Raw genomic sequence first — 6,949 nt, 5'->3', positions numbered from 1 at the left:
GGGAAAAATTATTAAGCCAAATAAAGGAATGAAATAATGCCTCTGAAAACTGCTATTCCTTTATAGACAATTACAATTACAATATTTTTCATTCCCACAGAATCTACAGAGGAAAATATTCAGAAAAAAACCCAATTTTTAAAAAGATCTCTTACAGATAATTACTGTATTATCTAATCTATATCTATATAAAATTACCAATATATTGATGAACAATTCAGACATAAAATGATCTATTCAAGGTAAATCAATGGCAAATCTAAGAAGAAAATATGAAAACAGGAAACCTTTAAACTGTAGCTTTTGTCTTTAAATTGACATTATCTTTATTATTATTTATTTCCACCAGTTTCTCCTACCATTAGTGTGGCTCTAGGAAATGGTATATCATGTGGAATAGTGAGGAAGTATAGTGCTTAAAATTATTTTCTATTCCTTTTTTAGATTTTTTGGTTCTTTAAAATTTTTCCCTAAAGAAATAGATGGTTAAATACACAACTACAAAACCACATTTTAAAAAAAGGATAATAGAAACATATGCTTTACAAACTTAAATTTAGAAAGTCATTTACATTTTGCTGATTAAATATAGTTAATAATTATGTTTTGAATAAACTAAACAGATTTGGTATGAATACTTAATTATATAATAATATTTAATCTGGTGTTCTAAATATAAAAGCATGTTCATTTTATATATAGAATCATAGTACTTGGAGCTGGAATGAACAAGAACAAGTATTTAATAGACATATATTAAATATGAGGCACCTTGCTAGGTGTACCAATGCGGAATTATTTATGTACACTCACTACTTCATTCAATTAGCATAAAATGTTGATTGGAATTTATTTAAACCTATGTGACTCTGGTTAGAATTAGAACAGATCATGATTAAATCAGTTTTTTTTTTTTTGGCAAAAAGTTATAAGTAAAGCTACACTGGTTTTTCCTGCTGAGTTTGTTTCCTGCCAAATTAAAAAAAAAAAAAGATAAGAGTTTCAATTTCTAATACTTATTTTCATATTGTTGAATGAGCTAATTAATCACCATTATTATGATCTTTATTATCCTCCAAACCATAATCTTTCATTCAGTTATAAAGGTTGTAGCAAATGAAAATGGCTTGAATTAATTATATGATTTCTACCAACTCTATTTAAGATATAGATATATTTAGGAATTTAGAGTTCTCTTATAGCTCTGTGATTTTATCAGCTTTACTATTAGTCTCTCACTTCCTTCCTCATTCCTCCTATTGGAATATTCTAAAGGTGTTAGGAAATGTTAAAGCGTCTCCTCTTGATAGTAAACCAATTTTTTTTTGGTATAAAATTTTGTTTTCCTATGAGATAAGTACTGAAATTTTATTATAATACCTGTAGAGGGCCTGAACTCTGAAAAGGTGTACTTGAATCTAGGTCAGCATGGTTCTTATAGTTAACTATCTATTCAATGTGAGATAATGGCTCTCCATGGTGATGTAATGGTTGCACATGCTCATTATAGTGTCGAGATGTAATCATACTAAAGTATTTAAGGGCTGGGACAACTGGGAACGCTCTCTCAGCCACAGTTCTCAGCCACAGACACAAGAGAAGACTCCAGTCTCCGGATGCCATCTTTAACCATCCTTGTAACCCTCCTGCCTCCTCCACTCCTCCACTAAGACCAAGGACTCAGGCTGATCCCAGGGTCCACCAGAGAGCTAGTCTGGACTTTACATTTTGGCAGCCAAACATGGGGACCTAGAAACACAGGGCCTTGCAAAGCAGGGCACAAAGCAGTTCAACTGAAGCAATCCTAAGCTCAGTGGAGAAGTCCCCGCTGAGTCAGAAATAGGGTGAGTATAAATATAGACATGCAGGAAACTTTGGTAAGAGCTAAACTAGTCACTTTTGTTTTTTAGCTGAAATGGGGCAAATACTAAGAAAAGAGTCTCCCCCAGCCCAAGGGAAGCACGTAGAATACATAGTTAAGTTAATAAAGAAGCAAGGTTTGTTGGTAATATGGAAACAGATCAATAGACTCAAATATATTAGAGTACATGTCTCCTTGGTTCTCTAAGAAAGAAAAATTAGAGCCAGATATGTGGGAAATAGTGGGAGAGCAATTAATTGAATATTAGGAAGCTATGGATCCTGAGGAAACATTCCTTATGTACAATATAATACAATTAGCTTTAAAGAATTCCACAAGTTCTAAAAAAAAAATTATGAGAACAGCCAGACAAGGAAGTGTGAGGAGAAAGAAGAAGAGGGGAATGGTACTAACAAAGCAGCTGAAAAGCATGGAGAATTGGACAAGAAAGGAGTTAAGTACAGCACTGATGAACTTAAGGAGTGTGGTGCTTCTCACTTTCACAGCTCAGTTAAACCCTAACAGTGCCATTAAAGCATTCCCCATCTCTTGACCATCCTCCCTCAATTTCACCTTCATGGGTCCAGGGAGGAGGAGGAGGAGGAGGAAGGGCAATGACATCATCAGCACCACCCATGCACACATGTCCACTCCCTATGACATGATTACAAAGGGCACTAATTAAAGCTAAAGAGGAAAGGCAGGATACATCTGATTTGAGAATAGAAACATACCCTGTGATTGAAGAGTTTGACTCTTTAGGTCAAGAAAAAAGAAAATATACTCTGTTTAATCTGGAAATTATCAAAGATCTGAAAAAGGCTTGCACTCTTTATGGGCCTACATTGTCTTATGTTAAGATGATAGAGAATTTGGCTTTTGAAATTTTAACCCCTGGTGACTGAAAAACTATAGCAAGGACATGTTTAGAACCTGGACAAAACTTGTTGTGACTTTCTGAGTATATTGAACTCTGTAGAATACAAGCCCAACTAAATAGGCAACCTAGAGTTAATATGCCAGTCACTTTTGATCAACTAGCAGATTTAGGTCTTTATGTACACACTTTAGCACAGATTAATTACCCTATAGCAGCATTTGAGCAAATTACTTCTACTGCTATCAAAGCATGGGACATTCTCCCAGGAAGACAAGATAAAGGGGAAGCCTTCAGGAAAATGAATCCTTTGCTGATTTTCTGGGACATCTGCAGACAGCTATCATATGAACTATTGGTGAAAATGTAGCAACAGAAATTATAAGACAACTTGCTAAAGAAAATGCTAATGAGGTTTGTAGAAGAATTATACTAGGGAAACACAAGGATGCTCCTTTAGAGGAGATCATAAGACGCTGTGCCACAATTGGCACAAATACCTTTTATACCCAAGCTATGATGCAGACTTTTCAAGATCAGAACTTGGGAAGACATTGTAAGGGGAGACTGTGCTTTAAACTCACCAGGACAGCTTACAAAAGAAGCTCAAGAGCCTTTGAGAGAAGTTGACATGGCTTTATCCAATGTGGTTGAAAGACTTACTCAAAAACCCTTGGAAATAACAATTTTTTGCTACAAAAGAGGTACCCACAACAGTCCATCAGGGAAATAGTGTGATAGAGTGGGTGAACCTCCCAGCACAACCAGAACAAAGCCTTACTCCTTACCCAGTGCTTGTGGCTAGAATTTTATTAAAGGCCATTAAGCCAGTAGTACAATTATTTGGGATAAGACCTGACAAGATATACACCTTTTATACCAATGCACAAATTAATGTATTCAGTGAAACCATCCCAGAGTGGCAAATTTTATTGGCCACAGCTCCAAATTTTACACACAGGTCTCCATTAAAGATAACCCAGCTTTTACATAATTGGCAATGGATTTTTAAAGAAAAAGTTTCTAAGGTTCCTCTTAAAGGACCAACTATCTTTACAGATACATCCAAACACAACATTTGTGCTATATACTCTCATGACTTAACTATAGAGTATCAGAACTCCTTTTCAGTCTGCTCAGCAGAATGAATTGCATGCAATCATGCTATCTCTTATGAATTATCCAGGAGATGTAAATATAATATTTGCTTCAGCTTATTCAGTAGGTGTGGTACAAAGAACTGCCACAGTTCAAATAAAATTTGTAGCTTCCAATGTATATCAGCTCTTTAAAGAACTTCAAGAGTAAGTGAGAAAGCATTCAAGTAAGTATTATATTTTGCATGTTCACTTTTATAGTGGATTTTCAGGTCCTATTTTTTATCATCAGGCTGCTAGAGCTTTACATTTGAAATTTGGGATAATGAAAGAGGAAGCTAGGAGCATAGTAAAAGATTTTACAGCTTGCCTTCCTTTCCATGCTCCTATGCTCCCTAATTGTTAATTAATTAACAATTGATTAACTGTTATAATAATCCCTAATTAATAACAGGTATACCTGTTTCAATTTCAGCTCAGAGAAATTTGGGATAATGAAAGAAGAAGCTTAGGACATAGTAAAAGGTTTTACAGCTTGCCTTCCTTTCCATGCTCCTATGCTCCCTAAATGTTAATTAATTAATTGTTATAATAATCCCTAATTAATAACAAGTATACCTGTTTCAATTTAAGCTCAGAGGAAACCTGCTAACAATATCTGGTTTGATTCCCCATTTCCCTTTGGTGTTTTCATCTCCCTTCTTAAGAAGTCAGGGAGGGGGTGATCACCCCCTTTTTGGTGTTTTCATCTCCTTTCCTGAGAAATCAGGGAGGGCATGACCACCTGTGTTCTAAAACAAAAGAAAGCAGATGTAGAGGGCCAGAATCCTGAAAAGGTGTACTTGAATCTAGGTCAGCATGGTGCTTATAGTTAAGTATCTATTCAATGTGAGATAATGGTTTTCTATGGTGATGTAATGGTTGTGTCTGCTTAGTGTGGTGTAGTGATGTAATTGTACTGAAGTATTTAAGGGCTGGGATAGTTGGGAACACCCTCTCAGCCACAGCTCTCAGCCACAGACACAAGAGAAGATGCCAGACTCCAGATGCCATCTTTGACCATCCTCGTGGTCCTCCTGCCTCCTCTACTCCTCCACTAAGACCAAGGACTTGGGCTGATCCCAAGGTCCTCCAGAGAGCTAGACCGGACTTTACAAATACACATTTTGTAGATAAGTTAACTGATATTGAAATCTGAAATCATTTGCCCATCAAATATCTGAATGAATAATGTCATATATGATTTGAAATTAGGATCATCTGAATCTTAAGTCCAGGATTCTTTTAAGTTCTGAAGAATGCTGCTCCTCTGTTTTTAGGAAATGAGAGGACTCTTCTCTACTGTGAATTATTTTCCTTAGATATACTTATGACATCACATTTTCTCTACATTCTTAGTGTCATTTCCATATTGATTAAAGTCAGAGAAAATATCTCCTATAGCTGAGTAAATCTGTGAGAAAGACAATGGTTTGGTTTCTTTGTTTTTAAAGCACCTTTTAGTTTCTTATATACTACTCTACACTTACTGGTGTTCTTCCAAAGCACTGAGCACTGTCCTGATGCCTGCTGGCTATTTAGCATCTCCCATTGTGGTGCCCCTCCTCCCAAAGCCTGTCATCTCTGGGAACCCTATAAGTATTATAGGTTTTGCCTCTATGGATGAGTATTAACAGCTTTAAAGATTGTACGCTTCCCTCCTCCCCAGATATCTGCCCAAATGTATTCATTCTGTAACTATAGCAGCTTCCTATTGACAGAGGCCACATACAGAGAAGATCAGACTTGACATCTGCTTCCCTACTCAGTTTTAGCCCTTGAAATCCTATGATAATAAAGAAGAATTTTATATTAACACTGGAGGATGTGGAATTAAGAAGGCAGCCCAGGGAGTGTTTGTAATCAAGATGAGCAACTTTCTCACTGTTCTATTTTATTTGTCTCCTTTTAGTTTATAAGAGTATAGGTTTGTATTTGGAAGGAGAATTTAGAAACCTCTTCTGAATTGAACACATAAGTTCTGTAGTACTTTTAATATTACTTTTGTTTGGAATTTGTAAAAAAAAAAGTGTAGAAATATATACATATATATCCCAGGCAAATATGTTTGGATAGATAGAGATAGACAGATAGAGATATAAATAAATATACATATTACTATATTTTGGGGGGAGAAAATACAATATGAAAAGAAAATATTCTTAAAGCAAAAAAGAAGCTACTACCAAAACATCTTGACAATATCACAGCAGGAAGAAATAAGGGAAAATACAGATCAGAAAAGCAACCCAAAGAGCACAAAGACTTGATCTATAGATACCAGCAAGATTAAAGATGCATCAAAATACCACACTAAATCCCATAGGGATATCTGAATCATCATTTAGCAATTTAACAATGGGAAAGAGTACTTCCAAGTCCCTGTTGAAAGTTAAACAATTTAAAGGATTTATGGCAAGTTGAAGATATCAAATTTTCCCTTATTATTATTCTATACTTGTATAAATATAGCTAACACACTGCTAGCAAACCTGAGATGAATTGATGTCCATATGAAAGTAAACATTTTAATATGGAATTAGCTTCTTTACAAATGAATCTGGATATCAGCCCCATTTTCCTATTTTTATGGATTCTATGAATTTATTTTAATCTGGATATGTCATCAAAATATTACTGTATATGGATCTTTGGAATTTTGTGATGACTCCCAATTGCTTTAAATGAGTTTACTTTATTATTTGACAAAAACAAAACAAAACAAGAAAGTCTGTCTCCCTATCTCTCCCAGACCAGAAACATAGTAATCACTAATAGACATTATCCCACTGCTTATTGCCAAGGAAATTTGAGCCAGTCTTTTGTGTTCTGGTGTGCCATAGACAGCCTGGTGGCCACTCTTTCAGGGGCTCTCCATAATGATAACAAACAATATAGATACTTGAACAGATTTAGCACTCCTAAACTCAAGTAATCCATCAACTTCAGCAACTCCCTAATAGCAGAATTATAGGGGCTTCAACATCACACTCAAGTGTACTTATCTTTGAATGTCAGAATCTAAAACATGAGACTTCCTTGGATTCTAAACAAGAAAAATGGTGATTACAAATA

The sequence above is a fragment of the Sarcophilus harrisii genome, chromosome 4, assembly GCF_902635505.1.
Source record: "Sarcophilus harrisii chromosome 4, mSarHar1.11, whole genome shotgun sequence".
NCBI lineage: Eukaryota > Metazoa > Chordata > Mammalia > Dasyuromorphia > Dasyuridae > Sarcophilus > Sarcophilus harrisii.
The sequence above is the reverse complement of the archived record's forward strand: the minus strand, read 5'-3'. Positions refer to the sequence as shown.